General features: G+C 41.0%; 1 long non-coding RNA gene across 2 annotated transcripts; it reads left to right on the top strand.

Annotated features, from left to right (window-relative positions):
* Positions 1-1,486: 1,486 nt before the first annotated feature.
* Positions 1,487-19,041, top strand: LOC308172924. Of its 2 annotated transcripts, XR_013937870.1 has the most exons (4): positions 1,487-1,663; positions 15,967-16,013; positions 16,713-16,807; positions 17,053-19,041. It is a non-coding gene; the product is annotated as an uncharacterized lncRNA (long non-coding RNA). The 2 variants fall into 2 exon arrangements; XR_013937869.1 differs by lacking the exon at positions 16,713-16,807.
* Positions 19,042-19,904: the final 863 nt, after the last annotated feature.

Here is a 19,904-nt window from a genome sequence, read left to right as displayed (position 1 = left end):
CATCAGAGTCACACCACACACACACACACATGCACCTCAAATATATATTATTGAGGATTCATATAGCTTATTCACACAACGTGTGTACGTGGATGAACTTATTTGCCAGCTCTCCCCTAAACAAGAAAAAAATAAAAAAAAATCTCAGATGAGAAACACTGGGCTAGTTTTGTAATTGGTTTATACCTGACATGTCACACACTTTGATGAGGACCATTGGATTTAGTGCTCAAAGAAAAAACAGTTGACATTATTCTCCATACAACACAACAGTCATGTGTGAGGTTGCCACTCCAACTTTATTTCAGAAGATATGTCCACATATTCTTTACATTTCAAACTTGCCAACAGTCAATATTTTAGCTGAAATACAGTCCACTTGGGCATATCCGATAAGTCAATTGAAAGACCTATATGTGCTGCATTTATCAGGAGCTGACGTTGTAGTTTTTGTCATTAAATGATATGAAATAATCTGCTCGTTACACTCTTTATAGGAGACCTAACTTGTTGTAGACTGACTGTACCTTGCACAGCACATTCATAGAGGCTGGTATCAATATTAACAGTTCCAATTCTTAGTGATTGTCCTGTGACACAACACACACACACACACACACACACACACACACACACACACACACCCACACCCACACCCACACACACACACACACACACACACACACACACACCCACACACACACACACACACACACACACACACACACACACACACACACACACACACACACACACACACACACACACACACACACACACACACACACACACACACACACACACACACTGATGGAAGGCACACACGTTGTTGATCTTTGCATAAAAAATGTTTTCATTATCACATAGACGTCTCCCGTGGTGTCAGAGAATAGTTGGGGAAAAGAGAGGGGTGGTTTGGGAACAGTGCCGATTGAATGTGACGTTCTATGCCTGCTTTGTTCTCTATCAGTTCAGTCATTGTCTAGAGGTACTTTAAAACGACTTAGAACCTCCCCTCGCATTGAACTAAAGATAAGATATTGTTGAAGTCGAAATGAATCAAAATCCTCACATTCCCATCACGGCAAGACAGCCATTGTTTGACACCCACACTTCTCTCACAGATAGGCGGATGACAAGTCCCTGGCGAGTTGCCCTCAAATCCAAGGGCAGAGAAGAGCTGTTTTTCTCCTCATATCCCTTCGCCTTCTACACGTAAAACTGCGTTTATTCTCCAGTCCCTCTCTCAAATCGTACTTTAAACACCCGTGATCTGCGAATAAACAAAGGCAGTAAACAATGGAGTGTAGGTTATGCCCACATATAAGTGTACATGCACAGCCAAATTGCAGGAGTGTAAACTTTGAATAGGACGTCACAGCTCTGTAAATTTGCACAGACATTACATTTCGTTCTCTTCATTTTAGACATAATGCTAAGCTGTTTTTTTTTTTTTATAGCACACTGATCGATATCTCGGTAAAATAATCATTTTTTTAAACTAGCGGGGCAGTGAAATCTTTGCTTTGTGCTAAAGTCAACAGTGACAGAGTTTGAGCTCAAATAAATGCCGTGATGTCTAGAGCCCTTTGCAGAAGGCAGAAGGCGAGGCTCTACAATGGGCTCCGGTAGCTTGGCAATAAGCATCGACTGTATATCACAGGTATGGATCATTTGTTGCATTTTTCCTAATTTTATTTCAGTTCACTAGGACTTATTTGCGGCATGATGCGCTCTGGCTCAAATCCTGAGTTGACTAGAAAGGTCCAAAAGCAGGCCGTATTGGATTTCATGACAAAGGCTGGTTAGGTGATTTGCAAGTTGTGATAGAGGTTGCTGCCTCTTCGTGTCAGGGTCTTTCAGTGGCGTGTCAGAAGCTGATAGATATCGTTGATGTCAGGCACACTTGCTTCATCGCTCATGGAAGCCCTGTTTTGAACATTCAAATGCTACGTTCGGTGGTTGATGTTTCAGCTGTTGATGGGTTGTAGATGTGTATGCTTTGTTCCTGCGGTTTACAGAAATTGAATAGGTTTGCAGCCAACCATGTTCCACTATTTTTTAGATTATTCAAATTCAATGAAAAAAATATTGAATCAATCACTGGAATGCCACTTGTTTAGAAAATGATTTGTTTTAGCCAGTATTCATGTCGTTTCGAATATAGGCTACAATACCTATCATTCCGTTATCTGAGCAGAAATGGGCCTACTAATTGCAATACTATTGTTTTGAATACTACTAATAATATTATTAATATTTGATTATGATTGTATTATTGTTATACTAATAATACTTGTTGTTATGGTTATTGTCTTTGTTATAGTTATTGTTATAGTTATAATAATAATGATGATGATGATGATGATTATTATTATTATTATTATTATTAGTAGTAGTAGTATTAGCCTACCACTATGGGCCTAATTCATTATTAATAGCCTACTACTACTACTACTACTACTACTACTACTACTACTACTACTACTACTACTACTACTACTACTACTACTACTACTACTACTACTACTACTACTACTACTACTACTATTACTATTACTACTATTACTATTACTACTAGGCTACTACTAATAATAATACATATATTTCGTTAAAACCGTAATTCTGATAAATGTAATAGTAATAATAATTTGATTCCATAATAAAACTGCCTAATCTGCTCCGAATACACAGAGGGTCGTTTTTCAATAATTAATTCGCTCCAATCTCACAAGGATCGAGAGCCCTCGAAAATGCCCATTAGCCATTATTAAAGCACCGTATGCCGTCGCTGTCCTCCCGTTCCTTTGATGGAGGGGATAACCCCAGTCAAGCCTCCTCCAGCGGGGTGAAATGGGAATGGCCTTTTGGAGCCATGGTTCAAAGGTAACCGGCCTCAATCTGCACTGCGGAACATTCTTACCGAAAGTACACCAGAGTTCACGTCACTGACATCAGTCTATCATCCAATTTCGTAACCTGTATGTTGAAGGACCGACCTGGGCGACTGGACGACTGGGCGACTTTTTATCTTTTAAAAGTGCAGAGACACGCTCAGAAAACTTCCGTGAAGGCTTGGTGGTTTTGTTTTTAGGAAGAAACAGCCTCCTGCACAAATGTTCAAATCAAATGTGCATAGACCTGCAAGACCATGTAGGACACACGCTCTTATTAAGCATATTGGAAAAGGTGCGCAGGCATGCACGAGCGCACGCAGGGGCCACACACATACACACACACACACACACACACACACACACACACACACACACACACACACACACACACACACACACACACACACACACACACACACACAATAAGGGTTTCAGATGCCTCTGCAGTGGGCCTGGCGACCCCGTCACAGTTGTTATAGCAACAAGATGAGCGATGCGATGGTCCAGTTTGTTGATCCCTTTACTTTGGCAACCCGATTTAATGACATTTCATATCAGTCATTATTAGCATGTTTCTTGATAAAGTCTGACTCTAACAAGGACTCAGTGGCACTTTTCCATCCTAAAGCCTATCGTCTGGCAGCAAAGCTGTGGTCAAACTTGCTTCAAGTTCCCCCGGCAGTGAGGAAGTTAGGTTTTGTTCCTTCATGTTCCTCTCATGGACTGGACTTGCTAAGGCATTATCTGTCAGTGCGTTTGCGCAACCTTTCTATTGCAGCAGCTTCAATGCAACACTGCAATATACAGTACGTTTTTATCTCACAATAAGGATGAAGAGGTCTAGGCTATAAGCAAATGTTTTTCGTTATTGTTGCTCTATTATTCTAGGTAAAAAAAAAAAGCCTAGGTAGCCTAGGCTACTTAACCCGTTTTAATTTATGTATAAGCAAAATATAAAACAACGACGTTTTGATACGTATAGCCAAGTTTCGGGCTATAGGCTGTGTCATTGAGACCTCTAAGCCTATAGCGCAGCCTCCACCACCAGTCTGGGCTGAACTGTCAGGCCTCTGGAACACCCAAGTAGATCGGTCTCCTGGGTGATAGCAGGACACCGGGCTAACAAGCTGTAATTCGGTTTGAGCCTATTGCAGGGGAGGGACCGTCCACACTACCCCGACTTAACTCCTCTTTCACGCGAAATACTCCTAATCCCATATCTTAGCAAGGGAAACTGCTATCCCACAGTATATTAAAGGACAACAAAGTCAAAACTCAAAGCCACCCATGGTTTCTCAGCAGTCAGTCCCTCGTCATGATATACGGCCATCCTGTCCACCCATCTTGCATCAATTAAGGACAACATTAGTGGCCAGTCTGTTGACACAATGCATTAATAATTATCAATTGTGAATTGTGAATGTATGCTTCAAACAAGTGTATTTATGCAATATGCACAAAAGTAGACATAGGCCTACATAATATTATTACAACTAGCTATTATTATAATCATGCTTAAATATTAGCAATAATAACAATTCTAATAACAATAACAATAAGAATCACAACAATAACAATAATAACAATAACAATAACAATAATAACAACAATAATAATAACAATAATGTCTTAAAAGAAATACTTATGAATCATAAATAATTATGAATGGCATATGGAGTATGCGTGCGATGTGCATGAAACAAACAAAAAGTACGAACGAAAAATAAACATTCAATATTGATTGATTTTTGAGAGCTACAAATAACAAAAAGCTATCAGTTTACCGATCTTCAATGATATGTATTCTGAGTAGCCTAATTAGCACGACGAATTCACGCTTTCGCTTGGAAAAAACAGGAACTGAAAAAACTGATCAAACATGACATTTGTGGCAAATAAAATCTATACTTTTATTTACAATATACTTCTTTAAATATGCTATATTGTAAATCGTTTACAGAGAATATGGATTCCCTTACAGTATATAACGTATGGTAATATCCTGACAGAGCTGTCTGCAAATAGATGCTCAATAGACATTAGATTGTCCATTTCATTAATCAATGATCATAGATACATTTCTGATCTATACATTCAAATGTATTATTGGGAATGGGGTCCATGGCACAACAATCAAAACAGTAGGCTATATAGAGTGTATTAACACATCATACATTTCGCTTATTATAGCCAGATGCACAATATACTGTATTTTGCAATGCATATCGGAAAGTACTTGTCTGTATACCAATGACATTAGTCTCTTTCCTAGAGTCAGTAGCCTCTCATATTGAGGACAGCCGACCTCCTCACTGTGTGTGTGTGTGTGTGTGTGTGTGTGTGTGTGTGCCCTAATGGAGTGGGCCCTAAATGCTATCAAAGCTGTTACCTACCCTTGATGAATCTGTGACTGGGCTAGTAGAAACAAAATACAGTGTTGAGGTGGACAGAATGGGGCTCTGGGAAGCATTGAGAGGAGAGAAACAACCAGTGTGGCGCAGGACAGGAGCGATACAACATTTATCTGAGGAAAACAGGAAATGTTCGCCCACCTCTGAAAGGGATCTGTATTTTGCTGCTGATACGATTAGGTGTTGTGCCTCTGGGATCTATCACATCCTCACAGATAACCATCAGGGATTAGCAGACTCTTGTCATGAGTCACATAGCCTACCTCTCTCTATCGCACACACACTTCTTTACCATACACACCCCTCTCTCTACCGCACACACACTCCTTTACTGTATACACACCTCTTTATACTGCACACACACACACATACGCACGCACACACGCACGCATGCGCGTGCACACACACACACACACACACACACACACACACAGACGCACACACACACACACACAGACGCACACACACACACACACACACACACACGCACACACGCACTTCCTTACCATACACACACTTCTCTACCGCCCACACGCTTCTTTACCGTAAACACACCTCTCTACCGCAGGTATCCCTGCACCGCACATATATCTTTCCCATGGAACCTCCTAACTCTATTCCATACATACCTCTTTCGACCATACACACCCCTCTATCAGGGTGTGTCACATATTCCCCTCTCTCCCATTCGCACAACTTTACACCATGCACACTCCTCTATCATACAAGTCCCTCAACTCTATACTTTACATACACCTCTCACTTTATGATTTCAACAAGAATTTTTTTCGGTCAGTGTTGATAGAATACATTTTTCATTGGCAAAACAGGAGCTTTCAGGGAAGAACCCTCGTTTGATGTACCTGGTAACAATGCTCTTCATATCTATTAAACTTCTATAAATGTTTACTTAGCTTGCTATTTCTTGCTATTCTCAGATTGTAAATGAAAATGGTATTCTCAGTGAATCATCTCCTCTTGGTCAGGCCGAGCAGGGCAGGTAGAGGCCAAAGGGTCAGCCAGCAAAACCGCCATCGGTGAGGAAAAAAGGAGGAGTGTGGAGATGGAGGTGGAGGTAGACGGGGAGGTAGGGGGGAGGTAGAGGGGGGACAGGGTGAGAATGCGGCCGGTGACTGTGATGTGTCCGTTACTCCTCTGGCACTGTGGTGTGACATTCCTGACCAGAGATTCCTCTCACCCTGATCCAGGACACAAGGGCTGTGTGGTCCTGATGGCATCAGAGAGAGAGAGAGAGAGAGAGAGAGAGAGAGAGAGAGAGAGAGAGAGAGAGGTGGAGAGAGAGAAAGAGAGATGAGGAGAGAGAATAAGATGAAGAGAGAGAGAAAGAAAGAGAGAGAGAGAGAGAGAGAGAGAGAGAGAAGAGATAGAGCCCAGTCAACAATGCCCATTGACTGCCCTGAGGCACCAGCTGGTGGGACAAGTAGTGACCTAAAGACAACCTAAAAACAACCTATTCACTGCAGGACGGGGTGCCTCTCAGTCCCCTCTGCCGCTTTTGTACCATGGAAAGTGGATGGATGGCCTGTGTTTATCTAAGTACAGCAGCCTAGACTGGAGATCTTTCACTGTGATGAGGAGGTAGATTAGACATCTTTTCAGCCTCTTAGATTCATTGAAGTGTCACCTGAGAATAGATTTGAAAATACAGTCATATTAGATCCAGATCAATAATCGAGACCATTCTAATCAACGAATATGTACAGGTGATGGTGTTAATTGTCATTGAGTAAAGCATAACAACATGAAATGGAGGTGACAGGTAAGGCTTTGGTCTCAGGAGGGGCACAGTGAGATTCAGGCATGCTAGGAGAGAAGATTAGGCACTCAAGGAGATAAACGGAGCATGTGAAACCCATAGCAAGATAATACATGTGTGATCAACCATGCAGCAAGACGCCATATTAAATCAAGATTAGAGAAGGGCAACATATGAAGCTAGGTATTACTGGGATGGAAATGGGAAAGTTGCATGTATGTGTGTGTTGTTTATATGTTTATATGCTTCTATTGTCATTCTAAGACAGCATAGAGATTTCCACAGCCATATTTCCCTGTAGGTTTGAGTATTTGAGAGGGAAGCGTGTTGGCAAAGCCACCATAAGATGATATGTCATTCAGCTGTGGTAAAGGGTTTCCTGCTCAGCTGTGATTGATCCAACATGGTTTCTTTATTCCCCCCGAGGCCTCGGGGTGGGCCGTGAGACTCGTCCGCTGCCACTGTCGATGGATATCAAAACTAAAGGTCCTCTACCACGGAAAGAGCCTCTTGTATTGCCTTTTACTCCATTTTCACCCGATTTACACATTAACACACATAATGTCCATGGGCTGGCTGCCAACGTCCCACATCTCTCTGCTCTAGTTGGGCCCTGCGAGTGGAGGCAGAGCCTCGCCGGCCAGTCACAGAGAAGGACACACAACTCATTAAAAGTTAATGAAACCTATAAACGCAGTGCGCCAGCGATTCATTTAAACCCCAAACCAATCTCCGCTTCCAGCAAAGACAAACAAGCCCATGTGCCCCCCCCCACCCCCCAGCGTCGTCCTTGGAATAACAAACTACGTAATATTTTGTCCTGCATATGTTCCCTGCGCAGACATGTTCCGTGTGATAGGCTATCTTACAATGGGACTTGTTCAATTTACTGAACGCGAAGATGGAGTGTTCTGCTGGGGTGAAATCGGTAATCTGCTTCCAAGTTGAATTTAATACCTTTACTTTACACCGCTCAGCTTGTCAGGGAGGCCCGGCGACAGATATGCCATTTCAACATTCATGAGAATCACTGACATTCAAATAATGTGCTCATTTCAATACCATATGAGTGAGAGCTAAATCTCTCTAAAAACCTGTATTTGTTCTTCTTCATGGGTATGAAAGCATAGAGCTCTACGCCTGATGTGTGCAGATAGGCTAGACTACTGTAATATGGTTTATTTTTTCCCTTAAGGCCATGCATCTCTCTCTCTCTCTGTCTCTCTCTCTTCCCCCCTCCCCCCCTCTCTCTCTCTCCCTCACTCTCCCGCCTTTACCTAATAGCATTTCCACACTCAATTTAATAACCAATCAATGGTGTTAAGTGTCAATGCCTTTACGGCAAGTGTCAATTGAAAAACTGTAGAACAATAACCTCCCTGTCTTGACAACTGCCATTTCAACATGCCCGCCCCGCCCCGCCCCCCCCCCCCCCCCCTTCCCCGCCCCACGTGCGCTATCCTCTGGGGAGTCGAATTAAATTCCCTCCATGTGCAGCAGCACTGTCAGCCATTTAATGAATTCACATACCCTGACTTGAATTAAATTAATCCCCAATTTAATCCCATATAAATGGTTGTGTCGTTTATCACGTACAGGCCGATGCTCAGCTGAAGGGTCTGGTAGAGCTGGGTGGTGTCTATAGAGGAGATTACCATTAAAGACAAGGGGCCGTACATGTCCTCCTACAGAGAAGTCCCCTGATACACACTATTTAACCCTCGCCTGTTCACCACTGACAGTGACACAGCGTTGAGTGGAATTTAATTTCCTGTCAGATTAAGAAGTCAACCGGCAGATTTATTTGTCATGATCGGATCCTCTTATCTGTCTTCCTGTGTGCAACAGCACAAAAAGGTATTGGACAGATTACGATAGAGAGCAACTCTTCACTGATGTATTTCAGAAGATAATTGGTGCAACATGCCATTGATATCTTTTCAACCTTCCTTATTGTAAGCTTTGGATAAAAAAAAGAAGTAAAAGTGTCATGCATTTTTGGCTGTTGTAGTAGTTGTATGTTTGGTCTTAACACACCCAACCCAACTCAGTATTTCAGAGACCGTTGTATTACTATATTGATGCAAATTACAGGTGGAGTCAACTTCATATGCAAAACAAAGTATTTGCCAACTTTAACCTTGTGTATTGAACTCTGTGAGCCTATCTGATGGAGAACACTGGGCTGATTGGTTATAATCAGAGGTGCTCATGAAAGGTAGTTTGTATAAGGCTAATCTATATAAATGCCATCGTGCGTTACGGTGACTTATTGCTAATGCCTTTAAGATAGGTCTTGAAGACTTCTTTGTACCAGTGACTAACTCCAGAAGGTGGTTGAAGTTACAGCATTGTTACTGATGCATGACTGTATCAACAGGTAATTTAGAAAGTATCTAATAGTTGTGGGGGCGGATGTGGTGCAGGAGGTAGAGCTGGCGTCTAATGATCGCAAGATTGGCAGGTTGGCAGATTGGCGGTTCGAACCCTGTCTGGCTACATGTCAAAGTGTCCTTGGGCAAGACACTGAACCCCAATGAGCGGGCTGGTGCCTTGCATGGTAGCTTGCCGCCATTGGTGTGTGAATGAGAGGCCATTGTGAAGCGCTTTGGAATAATGCGCTGTATAAGTCAAACCATTTTGACCTTTTAATCAAGATTCTATTCTTTCCTGAAGGCTGTATTTTGTTTTTCTCCTGACCATGATTGGACTTAGTACATTGTTTTGTATATAATAAAAAGTGCTTGCATTTTGATGCATAGCCATATCACTACTGTGTCATGTTCAAAAACAAAGACTTCTTAGTATTTTATGTGGCAGAATGTTTGTATGGTGTTTGTACCAGGAAAGATAACCACGTTTCAGAGGATAGAGGGGTTGGGAAATTGGACAGAAAATGAACAGTTGTCTGATTTGTGTAATCTGGCATTAGAATATGAAGATAGTTAGCAAACATTGTTGTCACCGTTCCAACAATGTCAAATGTATTTTGGTTTTCAGGGAGACAGAAGGTTCCGGGGTCACTTTGACCATTCAGATGGAGGTTTTCAGCTTCTGAAGCCTGGTAAACCAAATGTCTGACCAGCTATGTTTTATTGAAGCATCTGCAAGCTTGGCTGATTCACTGCCAATCCTGGCTCGAGTACCTTTCATCATGGAGAAGAGAAAAAAACACACAAATGTTTTCTGTTTGCCCCCATTCCACTGAATCCTCGACAGCCGCGCTGGCCCATCACTATTCATACCATTGTGCTGTCACAACAACTAAACGCATCATTTGTGTAGCAGAAATTCATCCTGTATGTATCAAATAACAAATGTCTGGCGAGTGAAAGCCTATACGAAGCTGGCATGAGGTGTTGGGGGGGTGGGGGGAGGGTGGGTTGCATAATTGCTAGGAAACATTTTACCGAACATTTGGTGATAAAAATGTAGAGTCGGCCCCCGGGCTTAAAGCAATTAATTCAGGATCCTGACATAAACTCTCCAATCCTTTGACAGCTTGGAGCTGAAATAAAAATGCTAGTTCTCCTGGGAACGCCAGGAGATAGCCGGCTCCTTTCTGGACTGTTTGCTCACTGGCCCTGAGAGCAATCTTCCCCAGTCAGAATGAAATGCAAGGACACAAACAATGTCCCGCCGAGAGAATGGGGAGATGGGGAATGAACAGTTTGGACTATTTGCTCAGCAGAAGGGCAGCCACAATGGCCGGCCCATGGCTTTCCCATGCATCAAGCTTCTTAGTCCTAGGCCTCCCTTTGTTGCCTGGTTTCTTCCCCATGGCCAGATAAGAGCCCAGCTGCCCTATACTTTTAATTCCCATTGTACGTCGTACTGTATGGTCATTTATCTGCCGACATACGGCCTGCCATGACGTTGTTGTCTAATTGAATGGGTTAACGTCCATGTATCTGGGTGGCTGAGGGTTCACCTTAGCATGTGCGGTCGTTTAAGGGTTGAATCCCCTCCCTCTCTACAATAAGCAGCGGGCGGCGGTTGTGGTGGGGGTGTAAAGCATGACCCCTCTTCTCTCCATAAAGGAGGCAGCACAAGTCAAGCACAGGGTACGATAACGATACACACGTAAACACTGTGTGTGTGTTTCAACAGGTCTCATCTTGAAACAACTACTTTTTACATTATCAATATGATTACAACAGGCAGACGCCCTCACCGTGTGAATAACTTAAATATAGTTAAGGATAGATTGCATTTTTTAGACGCTGACAAAGATGTCCTTTTTTAACCAGCCACTGAATGGTGCAGACGGCCCTTGAGAGAGAAATGAGATGCATTCATTACATGACCTAATGCCAACTCGAGTTAGAAGAGAAGGCAAATAAGCCAAATAGTTACGGCAGGATCCATGTTGTGCTCTTTTGTTTTTGTTTTGTTGGTTTATGTTTGCATTTACATTTACACTTCTGAGTTGAATGTGTATTCAGACTCAGCGCTTGTGATGTCTGTTTGGCAGGAACTGGAAGTACTGCAGTTCTCTCTTGTAGAAGAATTAACAATACTAGAGTATCTCAAAAAGCCAAAATACGCACAAGCACACACAAGAAAACACACACACACACACACAAATATGTGCCCATCCCCCACCTTATGGGCTGTAATGTCACAGACCCCCTGGGTGGTCAGACTCAGAGGCTGAGAGGAGAGAGGATGGTTGCTACTGTGATGTCCTGGAGGAAAGGGTTTTCAGACAGAGGGACAAACACCTGTCACCTGCCATTGACTTGCTACAGTGAACAGATCTCTGGCCATAATCTTTTACACTATTGCACCATACGTGAAAAAAGGTTCAGTGTAGTGTTATTTCTCTCTGAGGACCACTATTTGACACTTCAGAAAAAAATGTTTGTTGGCCGTATTATACGTAGACACAGCTTGTTTGGCCTTCCTTTTCTGAATCAGATTTAAAAGTACAAGATAATCAATGGTAATTTGGGTATGAGCACAGAGAGCTATCATCATTATGAAACAATAAGTGCTTGTTTTCGTAGGGCTGTTGGTGTTCCACTGATGTTTAGTGAGCATGTCAGAGCTCAGGTATGAAAGGATAAATAGGTGTCTTTTGTGGAGGCTATGTGAGCACAGCTCTCTGTGGTGTGGTGCCAGGCTTGGCAGCGATCTCAGCGTCACGCTCCAGTGGTGCTGAAATAAAGCTCCGTTCATGGCATTTCAACACCGCTTAAGGTTGTCCGTGGCCGTGTAATTTATGAGTTCTGAGGACTTGGGTTTTTTAGGCTCCGTACAACTACAATCTTCTGGCATTCAAACAAGGAGAAAGTCCCAGTGAGTCATAGAAGAGGAAACTTACAAAAAGTCCTCCAATTACCCCAAGCGGTGTCAGCCTCAGTAATTGTGCTCTTGTGTTGTGTGTCAGAGGGCAGTCGGTCTGTATTGATGTTGTGAGGCTTCAGGTCAACTGACATGTACTGTGGCCATGGGCAGTCTGTTGTCACCTGTATAGTTGTGTAAAGCCAAGAGGCTACAGTCACAGCTATCAGATTCACGTCATGCAGCTCCAAGTGGGTGGTCATATGAGAGAATGGGTGGACTGCCATTGGCTGTTCCTTTGACAACCCACATGAGAGAACATTTGATATTCTCCAGACATTAAGGGAGGTGATGCATTTTGTATTGAATGTAGATGTGGATATATTTTATTTGTAATGTAGACTACAGTACTCTGCATTCACACATAATGATGCATATTGGAGATTCATAGATCCTTAGAGGCCTTCATGAATGCTTCACAAAAGATTTTTAAGCAAATGTCATGCTATGTAAAGGGTGATGTCATATTTAACAAACACCAGGTGTAAGGCCCTTTAAAACACCCTTTGCATGGTATAAACTTGCTTATAAACGTATTAAGCTCTAATAACTTCTGATTAGTTTAAAATGGGACCAAATATTTAATTCAGAAAAAGTCAAAGCTATGTATAGGAAAGCAACATTTTACAATTTACATTAAACATTAAAAAGATAATAATAATAACACTTCACATTTGGGATGAAACTGAAAATTGGTGTAGGGTGAGAATTGGTTAAAATGTATTTGATTTATAATATAAACAATTCTCAATTTAATTGCACCTGATTTCACTGTGACATTGCAGGAAACAATATTAATACAATTAATTTGTATTGTCACATCGGAAGTCTTTTTAATTTATTCTTTAAAATTCATTTGTGGACTTTTCCAAACTGAAAGCTAGCAGATCAAGTGCAATGTAAATGTGACTTGTTTTTTTATGAAACATTTGATATCAAAATTACAAAGAAAGAAACAATAAAATTGCTCAATGAACACTAGATCGAAATAGTTATTTCATTATTCAGTTCTGGCTACGTTTGAAATGTCAGTGAGTGATTCTTGTCAAAATCACTTGTAAAAATACATTTAACAATAAGACGCTTAAATATAAGATAGAATGTCTACATCATTTAAATATTTATCAGATGTAATTCAAGCACATAATGATATTGTAATGCTTGTAAAGCCAAACTAATCAAAGTCAAGCTCAAATTGTTTCACTCAGATGTTGATTTGGCTATCATGCTCTCATACAGATTTGGAATATAAATAAGAGTAATATTTATTGATGGTATATTATATTTGAGATCTAATACATACACAATGCCTTCAATGTAATTTTAGAGAAATTAATAGCTATTGTCTATTGAATTTATTTGTTACATGTTAATAAAATAAATTACTGTGAATAATGTTTTTGTATATATTTAGTTAGGCTAATTGATTTTTGCATGTATTTATTTAATTGATCTAACTGAGTTTTGCATTGATTTATTTGAAGCATTAAAATTGATAAGAGATGTAATTCTCAAAGGCCTTACAATTCTTGGACGTCGATTTACTTTTATTTTACATATTATTTTGTGGAACGTTTTTTGCTTTGCTTATTGATATAAATTACAATCAATGTACTTATCCATCTGATAATCATTTGATTTCAAAAGAGATATCTGGATATATAGTATGATGTGATATTGAACTGTACAGTGATTGTTTATCCAGAGAAATACAGAACATAAATACAATCTAACTGAATAAACATATTGACCATTTTTCACAATCAGAATCAGTATCATCTATTACATTGAAAAAAAAGTAAGTACATTTTTTTTTTCTCAATCATAGCAGAATCATACAAGAAATGCTGACCTTTGCAATTTTTTGACATTTAACTGTCTTTTTAGTTTTTAACAAGGAGTGTAAATGCGAATCAGCATTTTACTAACAATATGGGTGTCTGATATTTTCTTACATTTGCTTTAAAGGCCTCATATTTTCTAAGGTTCACACTGCATGTGTCACATTGATTTATATGGTAATATGAGTGACATCAATACATATCCTAAATTCAAATAATACCGTACATCCAGATCTCAGTCTGTTATGCAAATTCACACATTTGACTTGGGTGACAAATGCTTTGCTTAATGTAATTGTAACTCAAACATTTCAACAGCTTCAGCCATTAAATTCTCTAAAGCTTGAGGATGATGAAGTGAGTTGAAGATGTTTATATTTGAATTGAAGGTCATAAACTGCAACTGCTCGACTTTCTTACCAGTTTTTCCCTGTCAAGTAGAATCAGGTAGAATCTTATTGAATATTGACATGCTGTTGTTTCATCCGTGTATTATTTATTTACAACTGAGTATTTGCCTGTTGCCAGTTTTCTGCTAGAATGAGATTTAATTGGTGTATAGTTGATATTTCAGACTCTAGGTTGTTTCTCTTTGCATTGGGTCCGTTAAGCACACTCTTCCCAAACATAGGCTATACCATTCATATTACCTCTCTCACAATGTGTGTGTCAACACCCTGTAAACACCTTTGACACACATGCTTGAATGTGGCGGGCGAGTTAACTAAACATTCCTGGGTGTTCCTCATCTAGCTATACCACTCACACACTGAGCTGCTATAGACCTGTCTCCCACAGTCCAAAGTGTACTCTCTCACAGCGAAAAGAGCATCACCTCTCCTTGCTTTTGACAATGCCATGTCTGTGTTTTTGTATTTTTCAGGGGTTGGACTTATATGAGTGATACTATGTGCTAAATACATTATCATGCAATAGGGTATAAAGACAAAATGATCTCCGAATTTTAGCAGGTGGGAAGAGGAGGGATAGGCATAAAGGTTTGGACCGGACAGGCAGAAGGACCTGAAACTGACACACACACACACACACACACACACACACACACACACCCACACCCACACCCACACACACACACACACACACAATGTCCCCTCAGTCACAGGCGGTGACCGCCCCATGGCACCGGCCAGGTATGTCAGCAATGTTTACCAAGCCATCCATCTACCTACCTGCCCTCCTGAAACAGGAACCTTTGTTTGAACCATACAGTCGTTAGGCCTATCCTTTGACTCTGCTGAACCCAATTTATTTCCTTATAGCTGAAGCAAAGCATTTATTATCATCTTAGTTTTGTCTTTTATTTTTCTCTATTCTTTAGGAAGACAATGTATTTAGATGATTCAAAGAGGAGAGACGTAATTGTCACCAGTGGAGGAGATGAGTTATAGTTACGAACACCAATGGCCCTTATCATCAGTAACCAGGGTTAGCAAATAAACAGACTTTGTTGGAAGTCAACACACACAGTGGGTGGATTTAAAGCTCTATGACGTTCATACACAAATGTTATAAACAATGCATTAAAGTACAAGTGTGTGATAAATCACTAGAATTGAAAATAATATAACCAAAATTATATGAGGTACAGAATGTGAAAGAAATCAATTCTTTTCAGATGGCTAGAGTTAATAATTCAAAATTCAATATTGTCAATTTGCTTTTGAATTGTGTAGGACCGGTGTTGGATGAGCTGGAGCCACTTGGATTGAAGTGAAGTGAGGTAAGGAGACATTGGAAAACTGCAGTTGAGATGCACTATTGTAAAACCTTTTTACTCAAGGCAACAATATCAGTGGATCAAAGCGGCACTCTATTAAACCACTGTCAATACGAGCACTCATTCATACTGGAATGAACAAACCTGACATTATTGTTGACAAAACAAAGAATGCAACATATTTTCTGATTGAGATTCTGGCATGAAAACCTACCATGAAACTCTCCCACTCCCTTCCTCAATGTGCGTGCCAAGCACTCTATATCATAACATTACATGAAACACTTCATTAATCTCTGACTTCTCTCTATGAAAGAGCAGATATCTAAATGTGACATGTTAAAGATCGACTCATAGCTTGCAAAGTACCCCACATAGCCACTCTGCTCACGTATGTTGTATATTGTATATTTTCAGCCTTAGACTCTTGAGCTTCTCCAAGCTTCACCCACAAGCTTCTCCAAGCTTCACCCACAAGCTTCTCATACAGCAGTATTAGCATTGGGGGTAGGGGCGGTTTGGCTGAGACAGAATCTCTTTAGAAACGCCATCAGCAAGTTCAGGCAAATGGGAGATAAGAGACCTCTCTGCACATTTTAGTGGGTAATAAGAAAGAGGCTGTGTAGAGTTAATTCCCCTTTATGATAAATGTGGCTGGTCTCTTTGAAAAGGAAGTTCATATGTCCCCTTTCTGCCATAAAGCCCACTTTGACAGCCATGCAATGAGCCCTGGACTTCTCATTCACATCATGGGCTGGGAAACAACCCAGACACCATACTGAAAAGAGGAGGAGGCGGTACTAATCACTCTAAATTCCACTCAAAATAACATTTTCTTGGTGATTTTCCATGTTCTTTAGTTGGTATAGCCTATATTCATTCTAATAATTATTTCGATATTTCTCTCATACATGAGTGTTGTGGCATTGATAGGGTTGTGGTGGGAATCAGTGTTACTACAGTTATTCTAAGAGATGTATCCACTGGCAAAGGTGTTGTGTGTGAGATTAACCCTTCTGTTCTCTCGTCTTATCCCCCACAGATGCAGATGGCCTTCCTTTGCCAGTGTTTTCAATGAAACCACAGCAGTGCTGCTTACTGACTATGTCCCCCCCATCAGCGCTAGAGAACTCCAAAGACTCCAAAGACTCTTCTCTTTAGGTGTTCTTGTACCTGGCTACGCCTGCTTGTGTCTGACCTACGTATGTCTGCATTTATGAAATATCAAAGCCTATGTCAGTGCAGAGCTGAATAGGAACAAAAGAGAGGGCTCCATTAATGATTAACTGTTCTAAAAGCCCCGGCTTTTGTATTCCCATGGTGCCCGGGCTATCTGGCTGCCATGTGACAAGCTCGCAGCGTTTTTCGAGCAGATTGGGGGAAAGCTAGTGAGCAAACACAGGTGCTTTGGACTGGAGTCGGCCGATGCTGTCAGGGACAACCGCAAACAAGAGCAGCTATGCCTGGCTAAATGAGAACCCTGCCCCCCCCCCCACCCCCCTTTTGCTAACTGGCTAGCTAGTTCGCTAACTTACTCAATGCTGAGGCTGCCTTCTGGATATCACCACACATCCCCCCAAGTCCAATGTCCCCCTGACCACCCGTGCACCACAACTTCTCCTCACACTCTCCAAAGAAACAAACAAATAAAAGTGAGGATTGGGGTCCACTGCTTTGAAGTGATGGCATTTGCTGTGATCACGAGTAGTGGGAGAGCAAACACGTTAATGGTGTTCAAGTTTTCACTTTCCAAACCAAACCAAATGTCTTTTTTTGCTCAAGTGGGGCAATTGCAGTGACCCTGTTGTCAAACAGTGTAAGGGCTACACACTCTAGTTCTCAAGAAGCCTGGCGGAGGCAAGAAGAGTTTTAGAAGGGCAATTAAGGTAGGTACTCAGAAATAGAAGACGAAGATAATAGGAAGATTTACTTTAATTCAGGTTTAATTAAACATAATCAATTTAACTCTTTACTTCTTGCGCATTTGGGCATCATAACAAAAGATTGCTGGCTTAATAAATGTTGAACAAATTAATAAACTGATTCCAAACAAATGTGGAAAGTGTTAGTATATTAGTTCTTATTACTGTTGAAGTGCTAATTTCATGACAAATGAATCATGAAATACATCTCATTTGGCTATGTAATAAACACGCAATAATGTATATTCACTGTCACAAACGTTGGCTATTTATGCTGTCTATTGTCTAAGTTTTAACCTCAACGTTTCATTATAACACTTGTCCGGGTACTTAACCTTTCCCTCCTCAATAACCTCTGTCCCTTTGGGTGCTTTGTAGCTCAACGTTGATAACACAATCAGATGATAAGGTGGCATTAACTTCACATGGGTTTCCGGCAAGTATGATAACATGCACAAAAGCCTTGCTCTGATTGGCTGGTCCCAAAATAGTAAAGAAAATAAGCCAGCAGCTTGGACAGTCTTCACAATGGCAGCAGCACATTTAGATGTTTTATTTTCTACACAACCCTAGGACAGACGGACTCCTTTTGTATCACTCAAATATTTATATTTGTGTTCAGCCGGCCAGTAGGTTCATACTTAGCAATTACAGGGGCCCGTAAAGCAGAGATCATCACTGGAAAGATGATAAAAGCGTTTTAAAACAAACACTTCAAATCAACATGAGAGGAAATTAAGTTGTAAAGGGGGGGAGAGAGAGAGAGAGAGAGAGAGAGAGAGAGAGAGAGAGAGAGAGAGAGCGAGTGGGAGAGAGATAGACAGACAGACATTCAGAGAGACAGACAGACAGACAGACAGACAGAGAGAAATAATGAGGATATGAGATAGAGGTCATAACAAGTTCCCTCTGAGACCAGCACTACTGCTGTGGTCGGTTGAACTCCACTTTAGTCTCGCTGGCTTCCTGACTTTTTGAGCCCAATTCTGAGAGTGTGTGTACACTCGAGGGATTCACTCAAGGTTGTGTTTGCTCTCTTCCTGAAACCGATTGAAGAAAAATTGGTTCCTGATATAAAATGTTGGACATGAAAAAAATAAACCTTTGAAAATGGGAATAAATACATTATTTTTACTATTATAATTTCTGCAGAAATGCCAAGTGTCTTTCATTGTCTGAAATTCCATTTTGCTACTATTCACTATGTTGAAATACACATAAAGCAAAAAATGGAAACGTACACAGTTAGAAGATAAACCATAGGTTTTACAAGCTTCCCTTGACAAGCTGTCCAACAACCTACACTACTGAGGAGACACATCTCACCAGCTCATTTCAAGTTTTGCTGAATCCCTCCAGGGATTTACTCTGAGATGATGCTTATCAGGGTCTGAACAGACGAGTACAAATCCTCACTTTCGGGGATCTTACTGTAATTCACAGGAGCAGAGTAAAGCACGGGGCCCCAACATCTCCAGAGGGATTTGAGACAACAGCTTTGTTGCTGACTCATTGTGTCAATGCGAAAGTTGTCTAGCTAGCCCATTGTCGAACGAAACTCTGCTCAATCAAAGAAGGTTTCCAGTAATGAGGTAAGTCATGAAAGCTCATTGAACATAGCGACACGCTGAAAGGCTCTTTTGATGTTGCCGGCACAATGCGAACATTTGAAAAGAGCAAAGTGTGCCCTAATGCACTGCATTAACCCCTTGTCTTTTGTCAGGTCTGCACCTAGAATGAAGGAATATTCCATTCTCTATAATATGTAATTCATGAGTGATATTCCCTTTGAAAGGCAAGCCCTGATGTCAGACGATGTGAACAAGAGATGGATATAGTTGGCTTGTATTCAATGTTTTGTTAAAGTTACAAGCAAACTTGCTGGCATTGTGTCCATGTCATTGCTTTGTTAAAGGCTATAATGACCTATTGAAAACGTACAAATCCTATTCGATATTTCACCCATGAGCTC

This window comes from Nansenia antarctica (assembly GCF_963989245.1).
Source record: "Nansenia antarctica genome assembly, chromosome: 1".
Classification (NCBI taxonomy): domain Eukaryota; kingdom Metazoa; phylum Chordata; class Actinopteri; order Argentiniformes; family Microstomatidae; genus Nansenia; species Nansenia antarctica.
Note: the sequence above shows the minus strand (reverse complement) of the source record. Positions and strands in the feature narration are given on the sequence as shown.